Source organism: Notamacropus eugenii, chromosome 5 (genome assembly GCF_028372415.1).
Source record: "Notamacropus eugenii isolate mMacEug1 chromosome 5, mMacEug1.pri_v2, whole genome shotgun sequence".
In the NCBI taxonomy this organism is placed as follows: Eukaryota; Metazoa; Chordata; class Mammalia; order Diprotodontia; family Macropodidae; genus Notamacropus; species Notamacropus eugenii.
Genome location: NC_092876.1, coordinates 357669241 through 357691987, shown reverse-complemented (window position 1 = coordinate 357691987; position 22747 = coordinate 357669241). Strand labels below are relative to the sequence as shown.

The 22747-nt window shown below is 37.3% G+C and overlaps 1 long non-coding RNA gene across 1 annotated transcript in view; it reads left to right on the top strand.

The window, feature by feature from the left end:
• The window catches only part of LOC140509266 (uncharacterized), a 38731-nt gene extending 18252 nt beyond the window's left edge, over window positions 1–20479 (top strand). Inside the window, exon 3 of the long non-coding RNA XR_011968615.1 lies at window positions 19488–20479. This is a non-coding gene — a long non-coding RNA (uncharacterized lncRNA). The remainder of the gene's footprint in view (window positions 1–19487) is intronic.
• The last annotated feature ends 2268 nt before the right edge of the window (window positions 20480–22747 follow it).

Sequence of the window (22747 nt, the reverse complement as noted above, 5' to 3'; positions counted from 1 at the left end):
AGATATTGCTGTTTAGTTGTTTCATTTGTGTTTGATTCTTTGCGACCCCATTTTAGGGATTTTCTTGGCAAAGGTACAAGACTGGTTTGCCATTTCCTTCTCTAGTTTATTTTACAGATGAGGAATCTGAGGCAAAGTGACTTGCCCAGAATCACACAGCTAATAAATATCTGAGGGCAGATTTGAACTCAGCTCTTCCTGAGGCCTGGTCTGGCCATCTCTCTACTATGACAACTAGCTGTCCAATTCATTAGTCTTCTATATGAGTTCTATACAGCAGTTGTGATTAAGTGAAACAAACTCACAGCCTTACAACTAAGTCACCTACAGCCCCAATGGGCTCCAGGTAACAAGGAAGAGAGGTAGTATTTAAAACTTTTTTTTTAAGCTGAGAAGAGTTTGAGACTGAAGAAGACTTCAATCAATCAATTACACAGCATTTATTAACCAATTATTACTTGCCAAGCATTTTGCTAAGTAAATGACATATGAAGGGAAAAATGTAACAGTTTTTGCCCTTAAGGATCTGGCAGGGAACCAAAATAGATTTCTGAGATAATAACACCCTGGTTTGGGATGTTCAAAACTGTTCCTTGATTTCTCCATTGAACCCATTCACAATAGACATTGATTTAATGATGATTCTTGTCATGACCTCTGATCAACTCTTTACCTCATGACAAACTTCCCTTACTTTTGCTCATGTTTGCCTCCAGATGAGGAAATATTCCTACTGTGTAGGAGGCTTTAAATACTTTATTTAAAGACTTTCTGGGGTGTAGCCAAGATGGTAGAATAAAGAAAGCACTCAGCTGAGGTCTCCCAACATTCCCCTCCAAACTACTTTAAGTACCTCAAATAGAATTATGGAGTTCAGAGCCAACAAAAGGTCAGAGTGGGAAATTCTTTCAGCTCAAGACAGCACAGGAGAGTAGAAAGAGAGATTTGTGAGACAGAGCAAGAGGTTAGCCCAGAGACCTCATAGCTTAAATACCCGTGGCAACAAATTCAGCAACAGCAGCTTCCAAAACTCTCAAGCAAGAGACAGTGAGGGGACCTGAAAACTGACCAGAAAGAAATTACATGGTACCACTGTGTTTGCACTAGATGTGGGACCGGAGGCTATTTGGCAGCTCAGCTGTGTATACCCATTTCTGGATCATAGTTCAGAGTGGACAGGAGCACCTACAGGCAAGAGAGAGCAGAAACCCTGAGGGGTAGTATCATTTCAGGCCTCAAGGCAAGGGTGACCCTATGGATCAGTATCTTTTCCTCTAAAGGGAGAAGGGAGGGGCCCTGTGAAGAAGTGCAATCTCAAGAGATATGGGACCCTTTCTGGGTAATGACCACAATACAAAACAAGAGAGCGGTGGCCATACCTCTTCCCAGATTATACCACCTTGGAAGCATAGAAAGCTTCCAAAACTGGAGAATTAACTCTGAAAACAACAGTTTGAAAAAGTCTGAAACCTGAGACAAAGGCACTCCTCCCAGCCCTGGAACAGACCCCCAACTTTAGCATAAAGTTCTAAATCAAGAAATAGTGAAAGGAAAATGAGCAAACAAGAAAAAAGAATCTGACCTTAAAAAAACTACTATGGTGACAGGCAAGATCAAGACACAAACTCAAGAAGACAATGATGTCAAAACAGCTGCATACCAAGTAGTAAAAGGGAGAGAAAGTGAATTGAACAGAAGCCCAACAAGAATTTCCAGAAGTGCTAAAAAATGATTTTTAAAATTAGAGGTAGAGGAAAAATTAAATAAAGAAATGAATACAAAGGAGAAAAATGCTTAAAAAGACACATAAAATACTGAACACCTTAAAAATAAAAAAGCAGAATTGGCCAAATGGAAAACGAGATACAAAAGCACACTGAAGAAAATAATTCTTTAAAAATTAGAATTGGGCAGGTGGGAACTAATGACTCTATGAGAGATCAATAAACAATAAAACAAAAGCAAATAAACGAAAAAGTAAAATAAAATGTACACTGTCTCATCAGAAAAACAATTTAGTTGAAAAATAGATTGAAAAGAGATAGTTTAAAAATTACTGTATTACCTGAAAATCATGTTTTTTTAAAGGAGCCTAGACATCAGATTTTAAGAAATGATCAAGGAAAACTGCCCTGATATGCTAGAACCAGAAGATAAAATAGAAACCAAAAGAATCTACCAAAAACTACCTGAAAGAGATCTCAAAACAAAAACTCCCAGGAGTATTATAGGCAATTTCCGGAGCTTCCAGGTCAAAACAAAAATATTTCAAGCAAAAAGAAAGAAATCATTCAAATACTGTGGAGCCTGTCAAAGGTCTCACAAGATTTAGCAACTACCACATTAAAAGAGCAGAGGACTTGGAATGTGATATTCTGAAAGGGAAAAGAATAACTACAAACAAGAATAACTTACTCAGAAAAACTGGGTATAATCCTTCAAGGGAAAAAAATGATATTTAATGAAAAAGAGGCCTTTAAATCATTCCTGATGAGAAGCCCAGAGCTGAATAGAAAATTTAACTTTCCAATACAAGACTCCAGAGAAGCAAAAAAAGAGAAATCATAAGGACTCAATAAGATTAAATTGTATATATTTCTATATGGGAAGATAATATATGTATTTTCTAGGTACTTTAAGACAGTTAGAAGGATTCTATATGAAAAGAGGGTCAGGAAGTGAGTCGATTATATTGGGATGATATAAAAATTGATAGGTGAGGAAGAGGAATGCTTTGAGAGAAGGGAGAGGAAGGATGAGGAAAGTTATCTCATATAAAAGGTACACAAGGAAGAGCTTTTACAATGTAGAGGAAAACAGGAGTGGAGGTACAGTGGGCAATACTTGAACCTCACTCACATCTAAATTGTTTCAAAAGGTAAAGTATATTTACATACTTAGTTGGTAATAGAAATCTATCTTAGCCTAAAAGGAAGTAGGAAGGGAAGGGAAAAACAGAAGAGCGAGTGATTAAAGGGAGGGTATATAAAAGAAGGCAAAGGTCAGAAGCAAAAGAGACTTTAGAAGAGGGACAGGATAAAAAGAAAGAAGGATAAACAGAAGAAAATAGAATGGAGGGAAATGCACAGTTAGTAATCATAACTTGAATGGGAATGGGAGGAATTTACTCATAAAACAAAAGCAGATAACATAATGGATTAGAAACTAGAATTCAACAATATCTTGTTTACAAGAAACATGCTTCAAACAAAAGCATACACAGAGTTAAAATAAGGAGCTGGAGCAGAATCGACTATATTTCAGCTGAAGTAAAAAAACAGGAGTAGCAACCATGATATCAGATAAAGCAAAAGGAAAAGTTGACCTAATTAAAAGAGATAAGCAGAGAAATGACATCTTACTTCAAGCAACTAGAAGCAATGAATTAATCAATACTAAACACATATGCCCCAAATGACAGCATCTAGATTCTTAAAGGAAAAAATTAAATGAGTTACAGAAGGAAATAGGCAATAAAACCATGCTACTTGGGAACTTCAACTTTCCCCTCTCAGACCTAGATAAATCTAACATGAAATAAATAAGAAAGAAGGAGATGAGTAGTATTTTAGAAAAGTTAGAAAATCTAAACCTTTGGAGAAAACCTAATAAGATGGAAAGGAGTATACTTGCACATGGCAACTTTATCAAAATTGACCATGTTTTAAGGCATAAAACTTCATAACAAAATGAAGAAAAGTAGAGATATTAAAAATTCCCTTTTCTAACCATAACGCAATAAAAATTACATTTAATAAAGGGTCATGGAATCATAAATCAAAAGGTACTTGGAAAATACATAATCTAACTTTAAAGAATGAGTCAAAGAGGAAATCATAGAAATAATCAATTACTAAAGGGAATGGTAACAATGAGATAACATTTCAAAATATGCAGGATGCAGTCAAAGCAGTACTTAGGGGAAGTTTTATATTTTTAAATCCATATATCAATAAAAGAGGAAAAGATAGGTTAAAAAGTTGGGCATGTAACTAAAAAAACTAGAAAAAAGAACAGATTAAAAATCCCAATTAAACACTAAAATGGATATCCTGAAAATCAAAGAGGAGATTAATGAAATTGAAAGTAATAAAATTGAAAGAAATAAAAATAGAAACATTGGTATAATAGATAGAAACATGATAACTAAAACTAGGAGCTAGTTTTGTGGAAAATAACACTAAAATAGATAAATAATTTACTAATCTGATAACAAAAAGAAGGAATAAAATCAAATTACTTGTATAACCTCCAGTGAAGATTAAATCAAAGCAATTATTAAGAGTTATTTTGCCAAATTACTTGCCAGTAAACCTGGCTATCTAACCAAAATGGATGAATATTCACAAAAATATAAACTATCCAGATTAAAAGAAAAGGAAATAGAATATTTAAATTACCCTGTCTTAGAAAAAGAAATTGAACAAGTCATCAATGAGTTCCCTGAGAAAAAATCCCCAGGACCAGATGGATTATAAGTGAAAGCATCAAATTCCTTTTATGATATAACTCTAGTTTTTTTTTTTAATTAAATTTATTTATTTAACTTTTAACATTCATTTTCACAAAATTTTGGGTTACAAATTTTCTCCCCTTTTATCCCCTCCCCCCCCAAACACCCACCATTCTAATTGCCCCTATGACCTATCTGCTCTCTCTTCTATCATCCCTCTCTGCCCTTGTCTCCCTCTTCTCTTTTGTCCTGTAGGGCCAGATAGCTTTCTATACCCCTTTACCTGTATTTCTTATTTCCTAGTGGCAAGAACATTACTCCACAGTTGATCCTAACACTTTGAGTTCCAACTTATTTACCTCCCTCCCTTTCCACCCCTTCCCTTTGGAAGGCAAGCAATTCAATATAGGCCAAATCTGTGTAGTTTTGCAAATGACTTCCATAATAGTTGTGTTGTATAGGACTAACTACATTTCCCTCCATCCTAACCTGTCTCCCATTACTTCTATTCTCTTTTGATCCTATCCCTCCCCATGAGTGTCGACCTCGAATTGCACTCTCCTCCCCATGCCCTCCCTTCTATCATCCCCCCCACCCTGCTTGTTCTCTTATACCCCACTTTCCTGTATTGTGAGATAGGTTTTCATACCAAAATGAGTGTGCATTTTATTCTTTCCTTTAGTGGAATGTGATGAGAGTAGACTTCATGTTTTTCTCTCACCTCCCCTCATTATCCCTCCACTAATGAGTCTTTTGCTTGCCTCTTTTATGAGAGATAATTTGCCCCATTCAATTTCTCCCTTTCTCCTCCCAATATATTTCTCTCTCACTGCTTGATTTCATTTTTTCTTTAAGATATGATCCCATCCTCTTCAATTCACTCTGTGCACTCTGTCTCTATGTATGTGTGCATGTGTGCATGTGTGTGTGTGTACTCCCACCCAGTACCCAGATACTGAAATGTTTCAAGAGTTATAAATATTGTCTTTCCATGTAGGAATGTAAACAGTTCAGCTTTAGTAAGTCCCTTATGACTTCTCTTTGCTGTTCACCTTTTCATGGTTCTCTTCATTCTTGTGTTTGAAAGTCAAATTTTCTTTTCAGCTCTGGTCTTTTCATCAAGAATACTTGAAAATCCTCTATTTCATTGAAAGACCAATTTTTCCCCTGAAGTATTATACTCAGTTTTGTTGGGTAGGTGATTCTTGGTTTTAGTCCTAGTTCCTTTGACTTCTGGAATATCCTATTCCATGCCCTTCGATCCCTTAATGTAGAGGCTGCTAGATCTTGTGTTATCCTGATTGTATTTCCACAATACTTGAATTGTTTCTTTCTAGCTGCTTGCAATATTTTCTCCTTGACCTGGGAACTCTGGAATTTGGCCACAATGTTCCTAGGAGTTTCTCTTTTTGGATCTCTTTCAGGCGGTGTTCTGTGGATTCCTTGAATATTTATTTTGCCCTCTGGTTCTAGAATCTCAGGGCAGTTTTCCTTGATAATTTCATGAAAGATGATGTCTAGGCTCTTCTTTTGATCATGGCTTTCAGGTAGTCCCATAATTTTTAAATTGTCTCTCCTGGATCTATTTTCCAGGTCTGTTGTTTTTCCAATGAGATATTTCACATTATCTTCCATTTTTCCATTCTTCTGTCTTTGTTCTGTGATTTCTTGGTTTTGCATAAAGTCATTAGCCTCCATCTGTGCCATTCTAATTTTGAAAGAACTATTTTCTTCAGTGAGCTTTTGAATCTCCTTTTCCATTTAGCTAATTCTGCTTTTGAAAGCATTCTTCTCCTCATTGGCTTTTTGAACCTCTTTTGCCAATTGAGTTAGGCTAGTTTTCAAGGTGTTAATTTCTTCAACATTTTTTTTGGTCTCCTTTAACAGGGAGCTGATCTGCTGTTCATGCTTTGACTTCAAGTCTCTCATTTCTCTTCCCAGCTTTTCCTCCACCTCTCTAACTTGATTTTCAAAATTCTTTTGGAGCTCTTCCATGGCCTGAGCCCATTGGGTGGGCTGGGACACAGAAGCCTTGATTTCTGTGTCTTTGCCTGATGGTAAGCATTGTTCTTCCTCATCAGAAAGGAAGGGAGGAAATGCATGTTCTCCAAGAAAGTAGCCTTCTATAGTCTTATTTCTTTTCCCTTTTCTGGGCATTTTCCCAGCCAGTGACTTGACCTCTGAATATTCTCCTCACACCCACCTTGCCTCCTGATCCTCCCAGCCAGCGTTTGGGGTCTGAGATTCAAATGCTGCTTCCAGCCTTAGGGCTTTTGGCGGGGGCAGGGCTGCTATTCAGTGTGAGATTAAGTTCAGGTACTCAGGTGGGGGCAGGGCCACCTCTCAGGCTCAGTTCCCTCAGGGGGTTTATGCAGAGACCTTGCACAATGGATCCAGGCTCCCGCCGGCTTGGGGAGCCCCGGTCTGCAGCGCCTCTCAGCTTCTACCTCCCGGGTGGGCCTGAGTTATGGGGGCACCCCACTCCCCACTCGACCTGCCAAAGAGACTCTCTCACCGCCCCCCCGTCACCTGTGGGTGGAGGGACTTGTGTGGCCGCTGGGGATCCTGTCCCTGAAGCCTGCTCGGATCTGTATCTCTCGGTGCCATGGCCGCGGCCGCAGCAGGTCTGGGCTGGGCTCCGCGTCTGCAGCATGACGGACCTTTTGCGAGAGGTTTGCAGGTCCCTCTGTGGGTGGAGGGACCCGCGTGGCCACTGGAGATCCCATCCCTGAAGCCTGCTCGGATCTTTTCCTCTTTGTGCCACGGCCGCGGCAGGGCTGCACTCAGCTCCCAGTCCCGGCGCCCAGTCCATAGCGCGAAGGATCCCCCGTGAGAGGTTTGCAGGTCTCTCCGGAACAGAAATCTCCCTCACTCCAATATTCCGTGGCCTCTGGGTGCAGAATTCGCCATGAGTTACTTCCCTGTAGCCGTTCTATGGGTTGTGGGTTCGGAGCTATGTGTATGTGTGTCTTTCTACTCCGCCATCTTGGCTCCGCCCCCCATAACTCTAGTTTTGATACCAAAGGAAGGGAGAGCAAAAACAAAGGGAAAACTTTTTTAAAAAAAAGCTATAGATCAATTTCCTGAATGAATATTGATGAAAATTTTTTGCAGAAAATACTAGTAAAGAGATTACAGTAATATATCAAAAAGGTCGTACACTGTGTCCAGGTGGAATTTATACTAGGAATGCAGAGTTGGTTTATTCAACATTAGAAAAACTACCAGCATAATTGATCATATCAATAGCAGTAACAACAAAAATCATATGATTATATCAATAGAAAAAGCCTTTTATAAAGTGCAACACATTCCTATTAAAAACACTAAAAAGCACAGAAATCAATGGAGCCTTTCTTAAAATGATAAGTAACACTTATCTAAAACAAAGAGCAAGCATTATCTGCAGTATCTGTAATGGAGATAAACTTGAAGACTTCCCAATAAGATCAGAAATGAGACAAGGATGTCCATTTACTAGAAAAATCTAGTTATAGCAGTAAAAAGAGAAAAGAAATTAAAGGAATAAAAATAGTCACTGAGTTAACAAAACTATCATGATTGATGATGTGCTTAGAGTACCTTAGAGAATCAACTAAAAAACTAGATGAAACAATTAACAACTTTAGCAAATAAGCTGGATATAAGATAAATCCTCATAAATCATTAGCATTTCTGTACATTACCAACAAAGCCAGCAGAAAGTGATTGGAGAAATTCCATTTAAAATAATTACAGATGTTATAAAATTCTTGGAAATCTACCTGCCAAGAAATACTCAGATATTATATGAACACAATTACATTCTTTTCACACAAATCAAGACAGATCTAAACAATTAGAGAAATATTGATTGCTCATGAGGTGATTGAACTAATATAATAAAAATAACATTTCTACCAAAGTTAATTTACTTTTTTCAATACCTTACCAATCAAACTACCACAGATTTTTTTTCTTTATAGATCTAGGAAAAAAATAACAAAATCTACCTGGAAGGAAAAAAAAAGGTCAAGAATAGTAAAAGAATCTTTTTCTTTTTTTTTTTTTTTTAGAAAATGTGAAGGAAGGTGGCCTAGTAGTACCAGATCTCAAATTATATTACAAAGTGCTAACCATCAAAACAATCTGGTACTGGCTAAGAAATAGAGTGGTGGATCAGAATAATAAATTAATCACAAAATACATAGTAACGAATGACCGTAGTAATCTCATGTTTGATAAACTCAAAGATCCAAGCTTTAGAGGCAAGAACTCGGCATCTGTCAAAAAATCACTGGGAAAACTGAACATAGTTTGGCAAAAACTAGGGATAGACCAACATTTAAGACCATATACCAACATAAGGTCAAAATGGGTACATGATTTAGACATAAAGGGTTATTTTAGTAAATTGGAGGAAGATGGGAAAATGTAAGTGTTAGATCTATGCATAAGAAAAAAGTTTATAACCAAATAAGAGATAGAGAAGATTACAGGAAGTAAAATAGATAATTTTGAATACATGAAATTCAAAAATAAGCTATCATGAAAATCAAGCTAATATAGCCAAAATTAGAACAAAAACAGGAAACCGGGGGGAGGAGGATTTGCAGCAAGTGCCTCTGATAAAAGGCTTCATTTTTCAAATGTGTGGGAAACTGAGCCAAATTTATAAAAATAAGTCATTCTTCAGTTGATAAATGGTCAAAGGATATGAGCAGGCATCTTTCAGAAGGAGAAATCAAAACTAAGATTCATATGGGGGGAAAAAAAGATGCCCTAAATTACTACTCATTAGAGAAATGCAAATTACACCAACTCTGAGATACCATCCTGTAGTTACCAGATTGGCCAACATGGCTGAAAAGGAAAATGACAAATGCTGGAGGGTAAGTGGGGAAAATGGGGCACTAATGCACTGTTGGTGGAGTTATGAACTATTTCAGACATTCTAAGGATCAGTTTGGAACTATGCTCAAAAGGCTGTAAAACTATGCATACCCAGCAATACCACTGCTAGGTCTGTAACCCAAAAAGACCAAAGACAAGGGAAAAGGACATATATGTACAAAAATATTTACAGCAGCTTTTAGTGGTAACAAAGAATTGGAAGTCAAGGGAATTCTCGTCATTTGGGGAATGGATAAACAAGTTGAGGTTGGGATGGAATAATATTGTACTATAAGAAATGACAAGGGGAATGGTTTCAGAAAACCCTGGAAAAATTTAAATGAACTGATGTAAAGTGAGGAAAACCAGGAGAAGATCGTGCACAGTAACAGAAATTTTGTAAGGATGGTTAACTGTTAAAGACTTAGCTACTCTGATCAAAATAATGACTCAAGAGAATTTTAAAGAACCCATGATGAAAAGTTGTATCCACCTCCAAAGAAAGTGCTGATGAATCCTGAATGCAGATCAGAACTTTTTTGTACTTTATTATTTCATTTGTTTTGTTTATTTCCTTGTTTGTTTTGGCAATATGGCCAATATGTTTTGCATGACTTGACATATACAATTTAAATCAAAGTACTTGCCTTCTCCAGTAAGGGGGAGGAGTGGGAGGGAATGAAATAATTTGGATCACATAATTAAATAATATGTTAAAAATTTTACGTATAAATGGGAAATATTAAGTGAAATAAATAAAAACTATTTTAAAATATTTTAGATTGTTTTAAAAGACCTGACATTCTCTACAATGATGTAGATTTCACCTTCTCCATTATTTAGTAGATGGTTTCATGACTTCCGTCATGAAGACCACAAAATAGTGTTGCTTGGTAGCCAATCTTTCAGTAGTGAGCCTCTCTAAATACAGTTATGTTGGTTTTCAGAAGATAGACACAGTCTCTAATCTGGCCTTTCCTTGAAGCCTTTTCAACCTTGAGGGACTTAGTAGAGCTGGCATTCCAGTGGCATTATATTTGAGAAGCCAAGTTCACCTCCTCACCACAGTGGGACATCAGATTGGAAGTTTAGTGGAAGAATAGAAATCATTAGTATTAGTGTCAACTGTTCAGAGCGATGGTGAATTGCTAGAACTGAAACTAGGGAAGGGCAATCAGAGTTTTGTCACAGAGCACCAGTATCTAGAGAGGTATGTCTATTCCCAATGGTGGTCTTCCAATCAATCCTTCATATTCCTTATGGCACCACCACCCTAGGATCTTGTTACTATGGCACTCTTTGCCTGAGAGCCACCCATCTCCATCATCTCCCCTCTGCACCCTCCTTCATATCTTCTCCCAGGGCCTGAAGGGTCAGGAATAATTGGACTGCTGCAGGTTATCTCTTCTGCCAGTGACTATACTCAACTGGAGGAGATGGAGGAGAAGAGACAGGGACCACCCCCTCCTCCAAGACATAGGCTAGACTCTAAAAGATAGAGGTTTCCCTTGGTATAACTGCATCAATGGCAAACAGTGCTCTTTATCACTCCCTCTCCACCCCCACAACCCCTCACTGCTCTCCAACTGAATATGACCAAATTCAGCTACTGAGAATTATAGTCCTGTCAATAACACCTAAAGACAGACTTGGTCTAGCCAGCAGGCCACAGAGAAGAATTTCCTCAGAGGGGAGCTTAGTGGACATTACTTCTGGTTACCCGAAACAATTCATTCAAGTGTTATTTCTAGGAGTAAGATAAGAAATCAGCAGTTAGCTCTTGGAACTGCTTCTCCCTCAAATACAGAAAAATGCTAGGGATCTCAGTTTACCAGGCCACTGCATTTTATATTAGTCTGACTTTATTGATACCAACATTATTGTTTAACAAATTAGCATTCAGGCATTACTATCCATGCTTGATCTGCATAAGCAATTGAGACTCTGCTAGTACCATGAGTGTATTCTGGGGGAGAAAAAGGTCTTACTAGATTTTAGCTCTCATATCTCATAAGAAAACCAAGTAATATACTAATAAATGTTTTAAATGCACCCACTTGCTTCTCAGAGTTTTAATGAGGTCTCTTGAGTAATGAGATGTTCAAGTACAGAAAACAGAATTACATCTTACCAGGTTCCCAGCATCTCTACCTCTCTTCTACCTACCTGATTTATAGAGATATGACCCTGCAGGGACAAAATATGATCATAAGGTTCATATTTAGGGGGATAGCTGACCCCCAAGCTTTTTCCTAAGCACAAGATAGTTCCAATAACCCTTGAAGTCTCACTACCTAGGAAAACGCCTCATGATCCCATAAACACGTTTCCTTTTCTTCATATAAATTGATTGGGTCTCTTGATAACAAAGCAGCAGCTATGAATTACCAGAATCTGAAATCATGAGGAGCAGAAGGTCCCAGTTGGGGATGAAAGGCAGGCAGCCTACTCTGATCCTCCTGAGGCAGCATGATTCCACTTTAGTTTCTATCTAGTGGCTTCTGGGAAGGTGAAAAGGATGGCTATCCTTAATACCACTTACAGAGACAATATGTTCTAACGGAAAAGATGTTTCCCCAAACTGTAACAGGAGGAACATTAAGAATTCTGGAGACTCTAGCATTATAATCTCTAAGGCCTCCATGATAAAGTGATGGTTTCTACCAATTTTCCCTGTGTCCTGTGATTTATTTGTGCAGCAAATGACCCCTCAGGTGCAATGAATTATTAAGAAGCTGTAGTAGCTATAAAGCTAAAATAATATAATACTGTAAATTATATTGATGGTAACAACAAACCAACAAATATTGGGGAGGTAAAGTTCAAAACAAGTAGCAGTGAATGTGAATGAGTGGATTGAGGAATCTTTAGTAAGCTGCCATCTTATAAAGCAGACTGCTAGTCTGTCATGATGATATTTTGGAATTAAAAAGGCTCATCCACACACAATCCCCAATTTGCTTTCACCCCTGGACAGATATGGCACTCAAAAATTGTGGTTTTTTAAGTTAAATAGCAAAAGAAAAAAGTGGCATTTGATTTACCATATGTTTATAATTCTTGGAATACCAGAGACCATCTAAAACAATTTACCTCTGAGCAAGGATATCCTCTACACTGGAATCTTCAGGTGATGCTTCCACAACTAGACTCTAAGTGACATGAGTGGAGGCACTATTCTTAGACAATTTTTTGTAGCATCCACAGGGCCTAGGACCCCTGGAGTGCAGTAGGACTATAATAAATTGAGAAATGTTGATTTTAGTTTGATGTAGCACTTTCAAAAAATACTACATCATAAAGGCTGAAAATATTTTGGAGTGAGAGCACAATCACAACCAACAATAGAATGAAAATAGAGTGATTGAGAAGACTGGAAACTAAGACAAAAGAAGATGAAGAAGTTGTGTAAGAAAACACAATGGATTCCTCAAGGATAGTGAATATTCTATCTCGAGGGCTCTCATATATATATATACGTGTGTGTGTGTGTATGTGTGTGTGTGTGTGTGTGTGTGAGGATTGTAATGTCAAGGTCTTCCATTGCATCCTGGGCTGTCTCCAGTCATCTAGATGAATATCTGGTCACTGGATCCAGATGGCTCAGGAGGAGAAAGTGAGGCTGGTGAACTTGCACAGCTCCCCCTTACTTAAAACGAAGTAAAGAGCAAGTCATGTCATCATTTCTCTGATGTAATGGTCTTCTTCGAAAATGAAGGACAAACACAACAACAGTCTGGTTTTACATTACTTTGCTCTTTCTCACATGTGTCAGTGAACATTTCAGTTGTCCTTAAAGAATTTCTTTCACTACATAAACAGCAGAATTCAACAGGTGACTTTGGGGACCTTGACAAGAGTTGTTGCATGTACTTGTATGCCAACCTGCTTACTTGAATTCAATCCACTAATATTTCAATAATTTCCTCTACTTGTTACCCCGTCCCAAGAAAAACAACAAGACTAATACATACTACAGTTTAAAATAGGGGGGGATAATTTCACCTCTCATACCTTCTATAAAATTAAAAGATTTAATTGAAGTGAATTTTGGATTTAAATGCAGTCTGTTTTTTTATTGAGCTTCAAAAGTTTCTATCAGATTCTGAAATGATCTCTTAAGTTAACAGAACATTGAATAAATAGTGGGATCTACTGCTGAACCCCAACTCATCTACCATCTGGATTGATTTCCTGGAACTTTCTCAGCTTCTGTTTCATCTGGCTTTCATGGTTAGGGTTAGGGACTCAGACTCCTTGAAAAGTCTACACCACTGTTTTGTCAGTTGTGCCTCCTGGAAACAAGTGCACTGCTCTACTACAGAAATGTAAGCAGAAAATAGGAAGCCCACAGGATTTCATGTAATGTTCTTTATACTTGTTAAAGAGAGTGCATGCTTGGAAGACTCTACAGTGAAACACTCTGCTACATCTTCATAAGGCATACTGCAAATCCTCAGAACACAAACTGTGAGTTTGCTTATTAGGGCAGGGATATTTATGACACCAACATAGATTGTTTTGAGGGGTTTTCCACTTCAAGAACTGATCTCTTTCAATGAACTGTGCTTCTCAAGAGATTTTCTATAAGATGATCTTTTTTGTTCACATTCATTTCCATTTAAATATTTAATAAATCTCTGGCACATAAACCAGGGGCAACTGGATGGTGTAGTGGATAGGGAACCAGGCCTGTAGCCAGGAAGACTCGTTTTCATGAGTTCAAATCTGGCCTCAGACACCTATAGCTTTGTGACCCTGGGCAAGTCACTTAACCCTGTTTGCCTCAGTTTCCTCATCTGTAAAATGAGCTAGAGAAGGACATGGCAAACCACTCCAGTATCTCTACCAACAAAGCCCCAAATGGGGTCACAGAGAGTTGGACAAGACTGAGAACAACTGAACAATAAACACATAAACCAATGAGTGCTTAACATAGTCCCTTATAAATTTTCTGAAGTTCATGGGCACTGACAAGGTAAACATTTTTAAATCATTTTACTTAAATGTTCAAAGTCCTCCTCCATGTTCAGTTCATACTGCAAGTCAGAAGGCTAATAGAAAACATGAGCTCTGACTTTCTTATAGTGTCATATCTCATGTGATGACATCCCATGTTTTATTTCCAGAAAGGAGTTAGTTTTCCCTTTGATTCAATTGTTTAATAACATAGAATATAGGAACCAAAGAGATTCTGAGAGGAAAGAATGTTCCAAATTCCTGGTGGTTAATGTCTTATTTTTGCTTTTTTCTAGAATTTTAACTTTGTCACTTTTCGTTTTTTATTTTGAAAAGTGGAAACAAAAAACCAAGTCTCATAGTAGAAAATTGGCCTCCCATTGAGGATATTCTCTTCTGACACATGCTGACCATAGGATACTGGGCAAGTCATTTAACCTCTCAAAGTCTCAGGCAACTTTCTAAGCTTCTAATTTGCAGAGTAGATGCTGGCCTGCTTTTGTGGATGGAATTATTTTTTTTTAACCCGGGAGTACCTTACACTAACAAAATAACAGGTGCAATCACTGCCCCTTGTTTTTAATGACCCTGCACAACATAGTAAATAAATTATAGCAATTTTTTGGCAATATTAAGCCAAATTTTTTAGAATGAAGTTAATCGGGGTTTTCATTGTTTTGGTGTTCTTCACAAATATTAGTGAACATCTCAGTTATTATAAAGATGTTTTCAGCATATAGATGGCAGAGTTCCATAGTTGACTTTAGGGACCTTGATGAGAGTTGTTAGGTGTATTATATGCCAACCTGCTTCCTTGAACTCATTTCATTTCCCTTAATTACTTCCTACCAATATAAGTTAAATTTTTGGTGAATTAGTTCTGTCTGAGACCCTTAATTGTTCTGGTTATTTAAGGCTTTTCAAATATAATTCTCTATGGAATTCCTGAAGATTTGACTCCAGGGTTGAAACATCAATGCAAATATATTGATTCTAGAATTTCTAATTTATAATCTATGCCCTCAATTCTGTCTATCTTGCCATACATGCTTATATATATACATATACACACATATATACATATATGCATACACATGTATACACATATACATATGTATGCATATACACATATGTAAAATATGCATGTGTATAAATACATGGACTCTGTGTGTATAAAATACTGATCAGCTTGGTTCTCCATCACTGAATGAGCTATAACTATAAAATAGGACTTCTTTCTGAGTCATCCAAGAAAATCCATCTCATTGTTCAAGAATCACTAAATTTCAAAGAAAGAAGATAAGAAGTAATCTAGTTCTCTCAAATCACAGTATATACACAATGGTAGAATGGCACTAAATTCAATACCTTCTAACCATGTATATATCAGTCTATCAGAAAATACATATTTATTTAGCACCTACTATGTGCCCAGCACAAAGCTTGGTGCTAAGGGATGCAAATGAATAACAAGTCTAGGCTTCTGCTCTTAGGGAACTATAATCAAGTTAGAAAATTAAAGCATAGCCAAAAGATATAGGAAATATATAATTGAATGATCAAGTATGTAGCAAAGACCTCCTCTCCCCCTTGAAAAAAAAAAGTAGTCATTGTGAACTAAAATAATAAAAGAAATTGGAGTTATTGAAATGAGATTAGAGATCTTAGTTCCTGAAATGATATTTGACTCTCCTAGACATATCCTAACATCAAAAACCATCTCAGTCAGGACCTTGCGGAGACTCACCCTCTGCTGGATCCTGAAGTCAGGAGGACATCAGACTCTTCCTGGATGGTGCTACCTAGGCTAAGATGGTATATGAGCCCAGCTATTAAAAGACAACCTTCTTCTCAGTTGTATTGTCTTTTTCTCTGGGTTAACAGTTGAACTATAAGCACAATAGATGTGATTTAGATTGATAGGGAAGAGGAAAGAAAATATGACACATAGAGGGAACTGCATGGATGCATTTCCAAGACCTTTCTGCCTCATTAGTATGTCAAAATTTTAAATTAATAAAAAGAGAAACCTCTAGACAAATAATTTTATAATCTTTCTAAAATCAGATTTTAATTGGTCTAAAGTGATCAAAAGTGGTTAGCTTGATAAATTCATCTACAATGACTTTTGTCAACCCCTGGCACATTATTAGGCTATGGATATCACCAGTGGCTGAGAAAAGCCATCACGGTTGAGTTTATCAAGCTAACCACTGTTGATATCTCAGAAGTTGTGCTTTCCTCCCAACCTCTCATTCAAGGAAGTAATTAAATCACAAGGAAAAGTAGGTATTAGGTTTATTAGTTCAGATATACAATGCTAAATCCATGTTTAGCTCTCAGAATATCCGTATTTATTTGAAGATGAAGAATCATGGGTATATGACAGAATGGAAAAACATCTATCATGTCGTCCACACTGTGAATATGAGGACTGTGGCACCATGCAGCCTAGCTTTCAGGCTGCATGTTGGCAATATGAAACAAGCAAAATTACTTTCCCAGGGCTCTAGATGTAAATAGCACTCCAATATGAATTTAAATGTTTATTACTGTTTTGAAACACTGAGGGAAAAGATGTATGTTCATATCATGTTAGAAACATTTCGACATCTCAGTGGAGGTATGATGTAGGTAATCCCTCCAACAGTTCAAATGATAACCTGTTCATATTCTTATTCATGCCATACCATAAATCCACAAAAGGTCCACCCAACATGCAGTGGCCTTGGTATATAGATATCTTAATATTTTGTGGATACTAGAACACCAATGAACTATCTTGCTCTCACTAAATAATGGGTCTATTTCCTCTTCCTAGGAGGAGTGTTTTGGACAGGGAAGTTGGTTATGCTTAAGCACAGTTTCAATTCAGTGATACAGGACAAAGTGGAGACCTGGGGTGATAGTGGAGAATGCATGTGACTAGTATCCTTTTTTTTTTTGGACTAATAAGTATTTCCCTAGAAAATTCCATACCAATATTCAATAGACTCTGCAGGCCCCACCTTAAGTTGGTGAATCCCTGACTGGGGTCACTAATTCAGGAGGCGCCCAGTATACCCATGACCACTTTATTCTTAGCTCCACTCTAGATTTTCCTGCCTCCTCCCAATCTTGCCCCTGTGCAAGTACCCCTGAGGTCCTACTCCCTTTTATGCACTGTCTTCTCTTAAAATAAAATTTTCTTGAGGGTAAGGCTATATTTTTAACTTAGTACAGTGCCTAGCATATAGTATGTGCTTAACAAATATTCTATCAATTTATTTAAAATTTGTACTCCACTTAAAGCAGATATGAATGTATCTTGGTTCCTTGAGTTCCCCCAACCTAACTATCCTACCATGATAATATTTCTCACTGTCATTATACTCATGATAAAATCAACTCCAATTAATTCTTTTGTATCTCCAAGGAGGACTTGTGAACTACTACTAACATTGCCTTGATATGGCTGCAATTTCTGTTTGTCTTATGACTATTTTTAGTGTGATCAATATTGATATGACTTAGTTCCTCCAGTAATATGTCAACAGGCATTTCTTATTTAGAAGCTGAGTAGATAAATTAATACTTCTAGATGGTTTTTTGTTGTTGTTGAGTCTTTTTTATCATGTCTGACTCTTTGTGACCCCATTTGGTATTTTCTTGGCAAAGACACAGAAGTTGTTTGCCATTTACTTCTGCAGATCACCTTACAGATGAGGAAACTAAGGCAAGGGTTAAGTAATATGCCCTTTGTCACACAGCTACTAAGTATCTAGGGCTGAATTTGAACTCAGATCCTCCTCATATTGGGGCTGGCACTCTATCTACTATGCCATTAAGGTATTATTTTGATGCCTCATCACAGCATGTTGCTAAAAAGGTTGTTGCCCAGCTCCTCACCTCTTCCTCTTCCTAGCACAGTTTCTACCACGTTTTGGTAGTTTTGAGTACTCATTGTTTTTAGCCCAAGACTAATGTGTGAATATCAGCTTAACCAAGTACAGAAAAATCCCATCTGCAAGAAGACTGGCCACTAAACAATGAGTCTGTTGACCATGTCAACCCATGAAACACAAGGAGTTTAAGCTTCTGAGGCCTCCTTTTGCTTCTTTCGTAATAGTAACATGGTAGCAGAAAAAAGAACAGAGGATCCTGAGAGTGAAATGGTTTTTAGAATTTCTATAAACATTAATCCTTTTGAAGAAAAAAAATGAAAAACTTGAGACATGGAATGAATGACTGATCTCTCTGTTTCAAGACTCATTAAGCATCACACACATTCTCTGGGAGCATGAGAACTGCATACTAATGAAGTACGATGTCTTTTCCAGTCCCTGATCTTGTAATGTGTCTGAAAAGCATTCATAATGAGGACAGATTAAAATATGTACCATAACTTAGAAGAGAAATGGCATTCCCCAGTGTCCAGCAAAGTATGGAAGCAATATTTCTGATAAGCAGATATTACACATGACAGAGAGGGGGCATTTTTGCCAGGAACTCTGGAGTTCTGGAATGACCTCATTAAGAGTATGTTCTCCCAAAGATGCTTATGTGCAGTAACATCCATGAAAATGAGCTAAATCTGCCTCATAACCTCAGAAACATTCTGGAGAAGCGCAAAATGATTGCTTCATTTATATTATCTAAAATGAATTATCAAAGTAAATTCTATGTATACAGTCAGGGGTAGAGGGAGTGACAGGGAGATTTCTTTATTCCTTTTTCAATTTTTTGATAGACAGAAGATTCTTGATGGAAAATAAGGTCTATGGCACAAAAAACGGAAACCCTATTGGAATCTAGCAACTGGTGACATCAAGGTTAAATGAAATACATACATACATATTTATGTGTCTATATGTGTGTATGTGTGTGTGTGTGTGTGTGTGTGTAATTATTGACAACCTCAAAATCTGCAATAAGAATTTTCCCCAAAGTCTTCATGCTGTCAGCTGCTTGTAGCTGAATAAGCACCTATTGGAGAATCAATTGAAAAATATAAAAATGCATACCATGATTCTAATGACAGAATGAAGACTTAGAAGATGTCTGAATCAGTCATTTTTAGCACTTGTACCAGAGGCTGGGATTGAAGGAGAGGGAAAGAGGAGAAAGAGATGGGAGGGAATAAATCTAGTATAAATTCTTCTGATTTAAGACAGGTACAGGCTAGATCCAGGCCTAAAATAATTATTTATTCTTGCCTTCCCAGGATAAATTATCTTTCTATGTATATATTCCCTTCACAATTTTCATGGCAAGTGGCACAATGAAAGAAGTAAAGGGAAGAAAAAGAAGGAAGAAAGGAAGGAAAGAATGAAGGAAAGAGAGAAATAGGAAAGAAGAAATGGAAGAAGTGAAAGGAAAGGAAAGAAGAAGGAAAAGAAAAGGGGAAAGGGGAAAGGAATAAAATACAGTAATGGAAAAAGAACAAGATTTTTACTGTTTACTGAAAGTCGATACTACTGCAGTGTCTGGAATATAGGTTCTCCCAAAAGAGCAACACTCATCACAGTGGCTTAGACCACAGCTATTCACACATCCTCATGCAGTGAAAGTGCCTCATGCAGAAGCCAAAAAGTGGGATCCCTTCATGATTGGAATGAGTGACCAAAAAATTGGTCCAAACACTACAATTATTATAATGGCCTTTAAAATCAATTTCGCTAATATATCTTGGAGATATGTCCCCCAATTATGGGAACAGCTGGAAGTCAATTGTCTAGGTTCTCAAAGTACAATCAGACAGACCTTAAGACTGGTGTATTGTGACTGATGTAACTGGTAGAAGTTTAAAAATTACTCCTTATGTAGCAGCTCTAATGCCAAATCTAAGCAAATGATTTTTTTCCAGTACTAAAGTACATGTCAACACAAAGAAGTACTTTAGAGGTACCCCTTGGAAGATTAAAAATTTTTCTTGAGCTTCCTTTTGATTTTCTGTGTTATTTTTTCTTCCCCAGGTGCACTGTGTTAGCTGATGCTTTAGTCTGCCTAGAAATAACCCATCTTTTCCTCATATATTTCTGAATGAGAAATTCCCTGCTCCCCATCTTGCCATACAACCTCAATCCAGAAAAACTTATGATCTTTACTCTAATTGTTCCTGACTCTTCTTCCATTTTGTTGGAGTCAGTGCAGAATGAAAATGACAGAAATCAAATTATTGTATTTCTTGAATATAATAAAAGGCAGTATTGAGACATACATCTCTGTTCAGTTAAAATTTTCTTTCCTTTTCATCCCAGCAGTGTTCACCTTGTCAGGGAAACCAAAGCTCAGAGTGCTCTTTTCAAGTAAGAATCAAACCTTCAAAACTCAGAAGCATAGGCTGATATTGCCATGTTATCCTCTCAGATGAGGGCTGCGGACCCCTTGGAACAAGTTGCTAAGAGTGGAGGCCTTTGCAGGCCATTGAGGTTCAAGTAAGTTCTTCATTTAGACAGCTTCCTGTGAGAAAATGCCTTTAAACCATTTTAGTTTTCATTCTGGGTCCTAATTATGGTATAAACTTGAGGACCCCAGAAAGCACCATGTGTTCTGACATGACTGCTTTTCCCCAGCCTATGTCCAGCATTTCTTTTACCAAGATGGTAATTCCTTCTGGTTATTAAATCTGAATGCAGTTTTCAGTCTGTGACAAGCCCAATGGGATGAGAGGATGTCACACATACATTTGAAGTTGAAGTATTTTTTAACGATGAATACAAGTGAATGACAACCACAAGGCCTCCGTTTTATTCACAGGTCAGCTCCTCACCTCTTCTCCCGTCTCAGTGAAGCAATCACAGTTACTTATTCATCTGGTGCTCCTTGGGATATTTCCTGCATAAATAAGCTATATAAGGTCATGGGGTTATGGAATCATGGGCCTAAAGCTGCAGAGGATTTCAAAAACCATATGGTCCAACTCCTTGTGGTGGGAACAATATCTTACTCCCTATCTCCCATGCAAATTAGGCTAGTTTTTTCCCCTTAAAAAGGTATTATAAGCAGCCTCAAGACTTAATTGATTCATAGAACTGAAAGCTTAGGTTGTTGACATCAACGATCTGATTGCTTGAATATAAAACAGTCTTGAAAAACTTTAGGGGGCATCGAGGTGCTTGGCTGGCAAACCATGATGGCCAACTCACAGGGAAGGGATCTTCACTCAGCTGAATCAACTCTGAGCATCCTCAATGCATGTCCTTATTAAATATCTTTCTTCTATGGCAATGTAAATAAATGTCTTTGTGTTAAATGGTTGTTAGTGTACTTTAATTTTGTTATTGTTAAATTATCAGGGGATAGACTTGAGTCAGGCCCATGCCAGAACACCTCTCATTTTACAGATGAGAAAACTGAGGCCCAAGGTCACACAAGTTGTAAACTACCATCAGATTTGAAGTCAAGTCCTCAAAGTCCAAAGCTAATATTTTTTGCCATTCTATCAAATTACCTCCTGAAGAAAGTCTTGTTTTACTCTGTTGAGGGAACAGTCAACAATGAAATGACAGATCCAGAGCTATAACCTTAAAGAGAAAATACATAGATTCTATTTGTTATTTTAAATTTATTTTCCATATACCTTGCTTGTACACAATTTTATTTAAGCTGTTTTCCACATAGACTGTGACTGGGCTCCTTGAATGCAGATATTTATATCTTCCTTTGTATATTAGCATAGAACCTGGCACATAGTAGGCACTTAATAATGTTTATTGACTGACTGAAGACTTGGTCAAAATAGCTGAAATATCACGAATTACCCTATTTCTTGAAAGTAAAAAGAAAAGTGGCAACGATAGTTTATGATTCTGACCAAGCCTTCATACTGGAGAATGGATTATGTTGTTGGATATATTTACTTGTTACAGTTGCAAGTAAGAGAAGTTATCCAAAATCCTACACTATGCTTAGTGACTGAGAGAAGTTAAACAACTTTCCCAAGTCACATAAAAAGTTTCTAAGGTTGTATTTGAACTCGTATCTTCCTGCTTCTAAATTGTGCACACTCTCCATCACATACCATACCACAAAGATAAGGTACAGTGAATGGAATCGATGAAAGTTATAGGGGAAGAGTGGGGTTTCTCATTTCAGAAGCATGAAGGTTCTATAGTTCTGTAAGATGGCAAGGTGTGACATGGGACCATACCCATTGCATGGCTGAAGTTGAGTGAGGAAGGATATCCAAGTGCTGAAAAAATATGAATACAAAATAAGACAGCATAAGATTGAGTACCAGAAGAGAATCAAGGCTTCTCTTAGGAGGGAGTATATGAACCAGATCCTAAAAGATGGCTCAAATTTCGATAAAGTGATCAATTCAATCCAATAAGTATTTTTTAGTGCCTCTTGTGTGATGGGTGCTGGGCATGCTGCAGAGATGCAAGGACAAAATTGATGTAGTCCTGTCCTCAAGGACTTACAAGATACTGGCAGGAAATAATATGTACTCAGATAAGCAAATAGAAAATTAATATAAAG